Below are 12529 nucleotides of genomic sequence, written 5' to 3'. Positions count from 1 at the left end.
CAATAGATTTTTTTTTCATAACGCCCCAGGGCTGTTCATTCAAGCTGCGGTTTTGCACCAGGATAAGGAATGTTTGAAGTCTTGTAGGGGTGCTGGAGGTCTGTAAATGTCTAATACCATAGCAAAACACTGTTCAGTGATGGTATCATGTACTACATTGAGTGTCACGGTGGGTGAGCGAGATTTGGTTGATGTGTGCTGGCACTGACACGCTGTTCTCATTGTCCGTTTCCTGCTCCCCTTTCTCCTGGTTTTCTTTCAGACACTTCCAGACATATATCTTATTTAACATCACAAGCCACCAGAGACTGAAGTGGATATCATTCTAGCTGACAAGCCACTGATATTTGCTATGCTCTTTCACAGTAAGCGATAAGGGGTTAGGACATTGGAAATGCAGCCTAAAGCTCATTCACTCAACAGGAATCTGCTACCTTGGACAATCCCCAGATCTCTTTACAGTGGGACTCTTGTTCTTGACCTGTCCTGGCCTCATGCCGTGAGGAGGGGCCTTTGAAAGTGTGTCCATTCCTCCAAAGCTGATCTTTTATCACCTCCAGCTTCAGTCCTGTGTCTCTGTGGCCTTTTCTCTATTCACCAGTCTGTCTATTTTCAGAACAACTGATTCTTGTCTTCTCTTCTTTAGGTTTTTTAGACAAACTGAAAAGCCTTTTCTCCAGCAACACTGGATAATTTGCAGAGGCTTTGAAGCTCCTTGGAAAAGCAGGAATTCTTCCACCAAAGGAAGCAAAAATAAGTCAATGAAGAGGACACTGGGCTTCCTTCACAGACATATAAACAACTTTCAGTTTAAAGCCACTGAAGCACAGATTTTGAAGCAGGATATGTGGCATTGGTACAACTGTGGACTGACATACCTCAAAAGTCATTAAGCAAAAATTTAAAATGAACACTTTTCCAGCTAAATAAACTTCGGTTGGGAACCAAGAAGAGGTTACATTAAAAAAGATACCATAACAATAATTCACATGACTCATCAGCTCCAGCGGATGGAAGACTGCGTTAAAATGGTCTGAAAGTGTTCCTTTCATTACTATTCAGCGCAATACATACAACACGATCAGTGAAGTCTGATTTTCAAGCTAATGACTCTTACCCTTTTGAGTAAATCCAAAATTAACAGCGACTGAAGGTGATTTTCGAGCTATTGACGCTTATGAGCAGGTTATTTTTATTCAAAACCTTTAGATTCACAAGCAATAAACTCATATATGTTGGTCTTTTTTAGTGAATGAAAAACACAGTATGACCAGTGAAGTTTGATTTCCAAGGAAAGACTGTTTTTAGTGAATCACAACAGTTGGAGTAGAATCTGAATCGTCATATATGACTCCATGAACGAAGAACTGATATTGTTGTACTCAGTGTTGGGAAAAGTTACTTTTAAAAGTAATGCATTACAATATTGCATTACTCCCTAAAAAAGTAACTAATTGCGTTAGTTACTTTTTAAGAAAAGTAATGTGTTACATTACTTTTGCATTACTTTTTCTCACCTGAGCTGGACTTGCTTGTTTGTTTTTTAATAACAACAAAAAAAGTTCTATTTTAGGCAAATGTTACAGCCCTTTCATGGCAAAAAAAGTGAAATGAATAAGCCTCAGGCTGAAGGAAATGAATATTTACACCTGTACAGTAGAGGGCGCAGCTCAAACAAACCTTTCAGCTGTGCTGCTATTCTGCATTAAAGAAGAACAGAACACAGGAGATGGAAGTTCAACACTCTTATTTCTAAATTCAATATAAAGTAATTTTTGCTTATTAGTATGGTTGAATTAGATCATTGAATGTGAGACATTGGTTAATAAAGAGAGATTAAATACATAAAGTATATTTGTGTAATTTAATATATTTAATTATTACAGGTTTGCATACAATTCTGAGATTGCATTTCACTGTTTTTATTCATTTTGAGGAATACTGAATGTTTTTGTGCAAGTGATGTGAATAAATGCGTTCACATTTAGTCTGTAACTACAATAATCATCATGTTCACACAGCGCACACAACACCTCTGCACTTTATTTCTCTCAACATGGAGACAGGAGAGCTGCCAGTCAATAAATGTGAAAAAGTAACTTAGATATTTTGTTGTAAATTGAAAAAGTAATGTAATTACTGACATGTTGTTTTTGAAGATACACTTTGTCAGTGGCATTTTACATTGTTATTTGTTGTTATATCACAGTATAGATCACTGAAATGGTTCCAGCCATTTGCAACAGAATTGCATTTCAGTTTCTATCGTATTTCTTTCTCAAATTCAAAAGAAACATTAATGGAACCATTAATGAATAGGAATTAGAATGAGAATCATTCCATTTTTTATGTTTCCCATCCCTGATTATAAGTAATGTGTATGGGGGACAGATGATAGCAGACTTTTTGTCTTGGATTGTAAACTGAGAAGCCACAATAGCTTAAAGAGTATTCAATAACAATCCCTTTCAGGGGGCCATGCTTTCTTCTCTAGAATACAGGAATAAAGACCCAGGCTTATTCAGTGCCACTCCTGTTAATTGCACTTTGAATGTATGTATGAACTCTGTCTTACATACACAGGTGTGGTTAGTGCACAGATTCAAATCTTTTAGGGTGCAGTACAGAAGCCCCATTCTTTCCCAGCCCTTAATTCGCATCACACTGAGGCTCAGTGTACAGTAGCCATCCAAGCAAATAAGTATTGTTAACAAGATCAGAGACTCCCTCTGTACTCTTTAATCCATTAATTGACTTCTGGTTCAACTCAGTGATTTGCACTCACAATAGTGGAAAAAACTTTTCATAACAATAGTCATTGTGCTTGACTCGTTTCCACAGCATACTGCCAATCAGAGTCATGACACGTAACGTGTGCATGGACTATTTCATCAACAAGATCTTTTCAAATGTATGTGAATGTTTTCACCATTTTTGGACCATGGGAGCATTTAAAAACAACTGTAAGATTACACTAGAGTTTGTTTTAAACTCTAAAAAATCATGAAATTGCATGCATAATAATTATAAAATGGCAAAAATGCTAAAAGCAGAACTAAGAATTGCCTGTCAGCAGCCATGGTTATAGAAATGCACCGCCTCCATAAATGAGACCAGACCTAAACAATGTAGCTTTTTTGAGCCAACATGGCTTTTTTAATAATCCAGTTTTTTTTAATTGGACCTCATCAATATGTCAAACACCAGATGAGCACCTTGACTGTCCTTTGTGTCTTCAGCTGTTCCCCTTCAGTGGGTCTGACGTCTCCTCTCCCACAACACAGCTGTCCACCTTAACTCTGACCACTACTGTGCCACACAGTTTCTTCTTCCTTCTTCTTTAACCTCTTCTGACAAACTCTATCTCTCCCTCTCTCGTTCTGTACTCCCCCTCCTCATCTCACAGGCTTGTTCTCCCCAGGAGCTCCAGAGGGGTATAAATGCAACTCTGCTTCCCCACAGTATGAGCTCATTCCCAACTTGGCAGCTCGGAGGAGTGAGCGGAAAATCGACACAAAAACACATCATTTGCAAAAAAGTCGAGGAATGTAAAAAAATATTCTTATCGCAAAAACATTTATGTAACTGGCTCCCAGCACAGAGTTGCTCTTTTCTGTTGAAATAAAGTGTTATTAATAATATGTTTTCCTAATCTTTGAACAACTTTGTGCTGATAAGCCGCTATAATGTTTAAGAGCTTTGGTCATACCGACAACCTGGAATTTGCCTGAAATTTATTTGTGGTCATTAGAAATCTTTAGAGAAATAATTCAAGATAATTAGGATCTTACGAAATGTCCTAAAATGAGATCAAGACTTTTTAAACAAAGTCTCATGGCATAAAAACTGAGAATAAAGTTTCTTAATTTGATCGATTTGTCCATTTAGGAACAAAAACAAGGAAAGAGCAGCAATGTGACATCCACTGTGCTGACATGGTGGAAATGAACACATTATTACCATGCTGGAAAATTATTCTCATGGTGAGATATGAAGCCAAGAAAAAGAGACATGTTTTACTGAACCAACCTGCTGTCTGCGGAAGAAATTGCTTCTTAAAGTCCTACAAAAATGTTTATTTTTCCCATTGCAGTAGCTGTGGAACAGAAAACACATTTCACGCAGCACTTCAAACAACAGTTCACCCAAAAATGAACATTTTGTCATCATTTACTCTCTTCCATGTCATTCCAACTCTGTATTAAGAAATATGTTAGGCAGAATGTACAATCTGCTCTTTTTTATAAAAGCAAAAGTATGTGGTTGGTTCAAAAAGAACAAAAAAGCACCTTGAAAGTATTGTAGATACAAAAACAGTTGAAAAATGTCTCTTGAAGGTAAAAAATGCATACAGGTTTAAAATGCCACATCATCTCAGTCTTTTGTGTTAAAGGGGACCTATAATGCCCCTTTTAAAGATGTAATATAAGTCTCTGGTGTCCCCAGAATGTGTCTGTGAAGTTTCAGCTCAAAATACCCCACAGATCATTTATTATAGCTTGTCAAATTTGCCCCATTTGGGTATAAGCAAAAACACACCGTTTTTGTGTGTGTCCCTTTAAATGCAAATGAGCTGCTGCTCCCGGCCGCTTTTCAAAAGAGGGCAGAGCTTTAACAGTTCACGCTTCAGTTGCTCAACAACAACAAAGCTGGAGAATCTCACGCAGCCAAAATGACGATTGTCAGTAACGGTGTTCAGCCTTACATTGTTCAAACCGGAGTCGGACACTGATGGAGAGACTCAGGAAGAAGTTACAATTTTCAGAATGCATCTGGACGTTTCTGAATGGTTAGTGGATACATTTATGTGATTGCTGTGGAGTTGATTCAACTCATCGACTAGCATGAGTTGTCATGTTAATCTTTTGTGCAAATCCAGCGTTGAATTGATACTATACTACAACAACTCTTCCTCTTCTCTAAAGCAGCCCAACATGGCCTCACCCCCTTTGTTGCGTGTTCCCAGGGGCAGGGTTTATGTGAATTTTAGGGTTGATGACGTCACTATTCCAGGAAGAAACTCGTTGTAGTCCCTACCAGACATTTGTTGTAGTCCTCAAAGTGAATTCTTTAAAAGACAATATCTCCCTTTGCATTGAACTTTGAGTGTTGTAACTTTGCAAATATTGTTTATACTCAAACAGCAACATTACACACTAACTAAAGTTAAAGAAGTGAATTCATAATCAGCCACCCCTTTAAAAATTAAACCAAATTGAAAGACATGAGAGTATGACAGGATTTTAATTTTTACATTTTCATGTTTGTTCATCCACTGAACTTCTCAAATTTATTTTTAGTCAAGGATATTGAAACATGCAGAATATTCAATAGAAAACTAGTGTACACTAATGCATTCATACCTGAAAACAAACAAACAAATGATTATTGCTAACGATTTCTGCTGAATATCAAACTTGACCAACACCTGAGAGGAGTTGAGTAAAGGGTTTGGCCATGTTGGAGATTCCCAGCAGTGTTGTGAGTGTGAGTATAGTCATAATGTCAGGGCTGGCAGACAGAGACAGCTGTAGAGAGTCTGATGTGACTGCCGTGCAGATGTTACCACAGACACACTCCAACACTCATCTGGACGCCTGACCTTGTGAAAGGACTCACAAAGTAATGGCCACTTTCAAGTGCTCCACGTCAGCCCTGCACGAATGGGTGCTGTTTTTCAAACCATTCTGAGCAAGAACATTTATATATGCCATAAATATTGCACTAAAACACTGAGAGGATTTATATCAGCACAGTGAGATGATTGGGAGAAAGGCTTCCCAAACAGCTGAGCAAATAGAAAATTCTGCTGTAATCATGGCAGATTAATGCACATATTTGGGATAATAGTTCTCCTCTTTGGGTTCATTTATGGTTCAGATTACGGGAAGGAGGATTATGAGAGGAAGAAAAAGGATTTTAAAAAAAGAAAAAGAGAATAAATGAATTTCACTCAGTTCTCTGAGTTAATTTCAATTCACTCAGATACCCAGAGCAATATCTGAAGAAGAAGAAGACATCATCCAGTCACACAGAACATAATTGAAACAATTACATTCTTTCCCACTTGGAATGAAATGCCTGCTTTAAATATCATCTACATTTTCATTTTCAACATTAAACCAAATAAAAAGTCTTTAGCAAACATCATACATACAGAGCCTTCTGCCTTCTTCTGCCCATTTAACAGAAACTGATAACACATTGAAAAGCAATCAATTGAGCTTATTGCTTTAACACTGCATTATTATGGTCATGAGGAGGAAGAGAGCAGAAATCAAGATGTCTAAACCTGTGTTCAGTTATGACAGACAAATGGACACAGGAAAACACAAGTTAAAAAACAGAGAGAAAAAATCTGCTCTGAGGCGCTCTATAAACAATCCTAAATATTTGCGGTGGACCTCATGGTGAACTGCTTTGCAATGCTTCTTTGGCTCTCGCACATGTATTTGCTCTGTAAGCACAGGTGATTATCAGACACTGACTGCCAGGATCACCCGGTTTCCAGCAGTGGCAAGGCCAGAAATGTTAAAGTGAGTGGACCTTGGTGAAATAGGGTGAACCTCAATGCCTACTCTCAAATTACATCATTTTACAAAGCATGGGATAAAAATAATTTGACATAAGATTAGCTAAATGTGATTTATTGTCGGCCAACAGTTTCATGAAAACAACAAAATCCATTTATAAATAAAATAACCAATAATCAGAGTAAGAACAATAAACAAAGGTAATTGTAGACTGAGCGCATGTAAGGCTAGGCAAAGCTTAGCTTTCCTCTGGCCACAGACTTAAGATTAGCGTGTAATTTTCTCACCCAAACCACGGCCTGCTGCTTCTGATTGCTTTTAGAGGGAAAAGCTGCTCATAACTGCCGGTCTAGGATCAGTTTCTCTGTAATAATACCATATTGGCAATTTGGCAAACGATCCAGTGTGTATCTTTGTTTGCGCTCTTGGGACCGTCAAAGGTTTCTATTTACAATGTGTTTTTGCAGCGTTGAGTAATGTAGCCAATCCCAAACATATCTATTGATATCTTGAATGCAATGGACAATTAGAGGTGTTTAAGTTAGAATCCGGTCACCGCTCAAAGTTGGTATAACCGGAACTTCGTGAGATCCCGTCATCATGATGATGAGTGACAGCTTTTTAGTAATTTTATAAAGGGAGCGCTCTTTGCACGCTTTTAATTAGTTCAGAATTTGAATAAATCTTTTGTTTTGTTATGCTTGACCAGTGGCCACGTACACACTGCAAAGTTTGGGAGTGGCATCCGCATGCATTTGAGCGATTATTGTTGTCATGTATGCATGATTTTTCTCTTTTCCTCAAAAAAATAATTTTGTGTCTCATTTGATTGGGTGGACAAGCTATCAATCTGAGTGGGAATGTTTGGTGGAGATTTTTTTTGTCTGAGTGTGCTTGATAGCCACGGTTACTATAAGCTGTCACTGTATGGCAAGTGTTTTTTTAGTTTTTTTTTTTCTATTATTATTTATTTTATGCATTATTTTACAGAAAAACAGCATTCAGATTTAGAACATCATGAGGCTGAGTAAATAATGACAGAATATTCATTTTTAGGTGAACTATCAATTTAAGTCCATGCTGAATTCTCTTTCCCTCTGTATTTAAGGACACAACTAAGCTGAATAGCAAACTGGATTGTGTTGGGAATTGATAAGAATGACAATAGCAATTTACAAGCCAACCATGATAACTGGGAGTGACCGGAAGAGCAGGCTGAAAACCTCTTAAGGGAGCAAGACTCATGTGGATCTCTGTCTCTGCAACTGGATTGTTCTAGAATGACTAACGCCACATCCTAATGCATAAAAGAAAACTACAATATAAACCACTGCTCATGATTAGAGCGGTCTGCTTGAAATATGAAACAGAGCTTGAGGCCAAAATTTCAATTTTCAAAAATATATTCCTTTCTCAACCTCAGATTTATTTTCTGAGCTGTCAGAATTAATATATATCTATATATACAGCATAAGCTCATGCATTAGCAAGATGACAAAGAGACAAACAGAACAAAGACTTTTTCATCTCCTGTGTTTCAAATGTGATTTCTAATCCAACACAGAGACACGTTTGAGCCTCCCTGTGCATTGCATGTGTCTGCACGACCGCAGTTTTCCTTCACCACATCTCAAACTAATTACTAGACGTACTTCACAAGCCAAACAAACTGCAGTCTGCGTTTCGTCTCTGATACTGTGTAATGATACATTTCCCCTTTGACACTTAACAACAAAACAAACGCAACTACTTTCCCTTGTACATTCCCTATAGTTCTAATAGGTGTTGTGGTGCCCTTCTTTTTTTTTAAACAGACATCACACATCAGTATAAAAATGAAAAACATTTAACAATTCATACTGAGTAGACTTAGACTTATTTGTCTTCATTCAAAATGATGCAAATCTATTCAGTTCTGCTACAATGTTTGAAGCATTTGGAGCCCTTATTCCTGCCAAAATTGTGAAACAGGAAAAAAAAATGCAATAGTGGAGAATGGATAGGACAGTTTAATGTTTTTTTAAGAGAGAGAGAGAGAGAAAACAGTGAGTCGGATGGAGGGAAGAAAATGTGGCTTCTTTTCCTGCTGCATTCTTTCCTTCATCAGGAATTCTCTGAGGTTTTGGCAGGCAGCTTTTATGGTGTCTATCTCCTTTACTTGGGGAAGGACAGATTGTATGGAGAGTGCTGGGATAACGGTGCAGGACACTGAAGTGTAAATCAACATACAACCTCTCTACTCCATCTATTCATAAATAACAGCCATAAGACTGGGTCAAAGCAACCTCACACTCCTGGTGATAAAAACAGCTCATAAATAATATTCTCGGAGTACACATGACCTCTTCCAGATTTTGTTTTAATCTTATTGCTAATCTCACCTTTGGTTTTTCAATATATTTCAAAGAGCCCTGCCCTGACGTGGTATTTTATCCACTTCTTTCCCTCTGATGTGGATTCCAGTGCTGTACCGAGAGCATCACTCCTCTGGGGCATTAGCACCAGCAAGACCAGGCTCATCACATCAGCACTGTTAATGCATGTCAGTGTAGCAGAAGATCCATGCACGATCTCAAACATTTAGTGTCTGGCCAAAGAAAACATAGGGGGAAAACATCATCCCTGTCCATGACAGCAGGAATCTATCTGAGAGAAGCTTATAAAAACAGAGCGACAGTGCTTTAAAAGAGTGGATTGTGACAGCGAGTTTGTACCGGCAACAAAACCAACATCCCATCCTCGCATTAATCTGCTCAGAACAGCCACATTTGACACCAGCTCTGTGCTCTATTCAGGACATAAAGTACAGAGAGAATTAGCTTGTTACAAGACAGTTACACTTGCACAAAGAGACTATGGGAATGAAGCTCTCTAGGGCCTTCCTATACTTCACAGCTGAAGTGAGAAAGCACTTTTCTACACTGCAGAAATGTTTTGTCAGGTTGACTAAAATGTGTTTCATGTGGTAAATGAATTGGTTTATTCTAATATTTCATATAACCAAATCAACCTGACTACTGGTTAAAGGTGCTGTAAGTATAGATCTTGAACTATGCTATTGGACATTGTTGATATTTGAAATCAACCCAAACAATCCCACCCCTCTCTTCATTGCTCCGCCTCCAAAACTCACACTCCAATCCTAACCACCCTGCTCCGAGTCGGTCTCGAACCTAGCGGTTGTCAGTGTGCAGTAGTTTAACTGCAGAACTCTCACTATCTGGCCACTGTTACACACGCAATGTGAGTGGATTTGTTTATCACAGCTGACGTGCAACAAAATGCTTCACAAAAAATAAAGCACAGTTGATGAATGAACGACAAAAAGCACAAAAAATGAACATACAGTACACAAGAGTAAATACAAAATGATCGTTGTTAGTCGCAAACAGCACAGCAGCTCCAGACAATCAAAACCCAGTGGACTAACATGAACAGCGGGATCAAAGCAGTTTTCAGGCCTTCCCACTTAGCCCAGGCATAAACCTTCATTCCAGTGATATTCTATCTATTTATTTTCTATTCTATTTATTTTCAAATCTCCCTCTTGCTCGTTCTCTCTCCTCGACTGTCATACACCCCCTAATGCTAATTGGTTAGACATTTGTTGTTGGTATCACCCGACTAATTTCCAAACATATTTATTTCAAATAATACTGAGTCCACCTTTAAATGTAAGTTTGTATTGAAATATATATACACACACCGATCAGGCATAACATTATGACCACTGACAGGTGAAGTGAATAACACTGATTATCTTTTCATTATTGCACCTGTTAGTGGGTGGGATATATTAGGCCACAAGTGAACATTTTGTCCTCAAAGTTGATGTGTTAGAAGCAGGAAAAATGGGCAAGCGTAAGGATTTGAGCGAGTTTGACAAGGGCCAAATTGTGATGGCTAGACGACTGGGTCAGAGCATCTCCAAAACTGCAGCTCTTGTGGGGTGTTCCCGGTCTGCAGTGGTCAGTATCTATCAAAAGTGGTCCAAGGAAGGAACAGTGAACCGGTGACAGGGTCATGGGCGGCCAAGGCTTTGTGTGGGGAGCGAAGGCTGGCCTGTGTGGTCTGATCCAACAGACGAGCTACTGTAGCTCAAATTGCTCAAGAAGTTAATGCTGGTTCTGATAGAAAGGTGTTAGAATACACAGTGCATCACAGTTTGTGTATGGGGCTGCATAGCCACCGCCAAAACCACCAACAGTGGGCATGTGAGCATCAGAACTGGACCACGGAGCAATGGAAGAAGGTGGCCTGGTCTGATGAATCACATTTTCTTTTATATCACGTGGATGGCCGGGTACATGTGCGTCGCTTACCTGGGGAACACATGGGAGCACTATGGGAAGAAGGCAAGTTGGCCTGATAAATTACTCACCCCCATGTCATCCAAGATGTTTATGTCTTTCTATCTTCAGTCGAAAAGAAATTAAGGTTTTTGAGGACAACATTCCAGAATTTTTCTCCATATAGTGGACTTCACCGGGGTACAACGGGTTGAAGGTCCAAATTGCAGTTTCAATGCAGCTTCAAATGGCTCTACATGATCCCAGCCGAGGAATAAGGGTCTTATCTAGTGAAATGATTGGTAATTTTCTAAAAAAAAAAAAAAAAATTATATACTTTTTAACCACAAATGCTCGTCTTGCACTCGCGCCATGCATTACGTAGTCACGTTGGAAAGGTCATGCATGATGTAGGCGGAAAAACCAATCCAGTGTCTACAAAGCGAACATGCAAAGACTAAGCCAAACGGCCTTTACAAAAGGTAAAACAACGATGTCGGATGATTTTGAAGTTGAGAAAATGAGATGGAGTTTTTGCCCTACCGCAGTACTTCCGCCTACGTCACGTGTGACCTTTCCAGCGTGATTACATAATGCGTGGCGCGAGTGCAAGACGAGCATTTGTTTTCCTCAAAAACCTTAATTTTTTTTCGCCTGAAGAAAGAAAGACATAAACATCTTGGATGACATGAGGGTGAGTAAATTATCAGAAAATTTTAATTCTGAAGTGAACTAATCCTTTAAAGGTCACGCTCGGTTGAAAAAACTCTTTAAACATACTTAATCTAAAAATGAAAATTTTGTCATTGTTTACTGACATCTCATTCTGACACTTTTTTTTTTTTTTTATGAAACAGGACACGGATAATTTTTAGAATCTATATGCAGCTTACTGTGGCAGTTCATGGTGACCATATGTCAGATAAAAAAAATAAATAAATAAATAAATAAAAAACACACACAAAAAAAGTACTAGAAAAAGTTATTTGTTCTTGCCTGGCATCAAACCTGATGCTTGCTGCCATATTTCAGAAGATTTTGGGTAAAAAAAAAAAAAACAATAAAAAAGGCCTCAGTTTTGGTCCCTTCCTCATACATAAAGTAAATTCTCTGATTTTGGGTTTGAAACAACAAAAGGGTGAGTAAAAACACTGATCTGAAAACAGTCCCATAACTTAATATTTTAAGTGTTCTAGGCCTGTGATGCATGAGGTGTTGAATTTTTCAACGCCCCATAAGTCATTAGCAGCAGACTCACAGCAGCACAAACGAGCCACACATAAGAAATCCAGTTTCTCTTGTGCAACATTAAACCTATATGACGCAAAGATGTGCAATAAATGTCCCGCACTGACTTTCTGTTATCCTCTTGTGTACCAAACTTCAGCTCAGAGCTGTAAACAGCACTCAGACTCAAAGATCTGTCCTGCTGCTCTTTAATTAATAGCATGAGAGACTGTGTTGAGATGATGCAGAGACTGGGCTGCAGCTGCGTGTCCTCATGTTCAACCTCTATCTCTCTGTTTTGTCCGATTGAGCACAAAATCCAGTATCCCAAGAGAAAGCTTAGTCTCCCTAATACTCTGCCAAGCACAGGCTAATACATCCTCCTTCACAATTTTCCCCGGCACATCCCCAACACCGAATTCCCAGAGCCAACAGTCTCCAGCAAGCTGGAGAACAAGAGCTCCAACATCTTTAAAGACG

This window comes from Ctenopharyngodon idella, chromosome 14, assembly GCF_019924925.1.
Source record: "Ctenopharyngodon idella isolate HZGC_01 chromosome 14, HZGC01, whole genome shotgun sequence".
Lineage (NCBI taxonomy): Eukaryota > Metazoa > Chordata > Actinopteri > Cypriniformes > Xenocyprididae > Ctenopharyngodon > Ctenopharyngodon idella.
The sequence above is the reverse complement of the archived record's forward strand: the minus strand, read 5'-3'. Positions refer to the sequence as shown.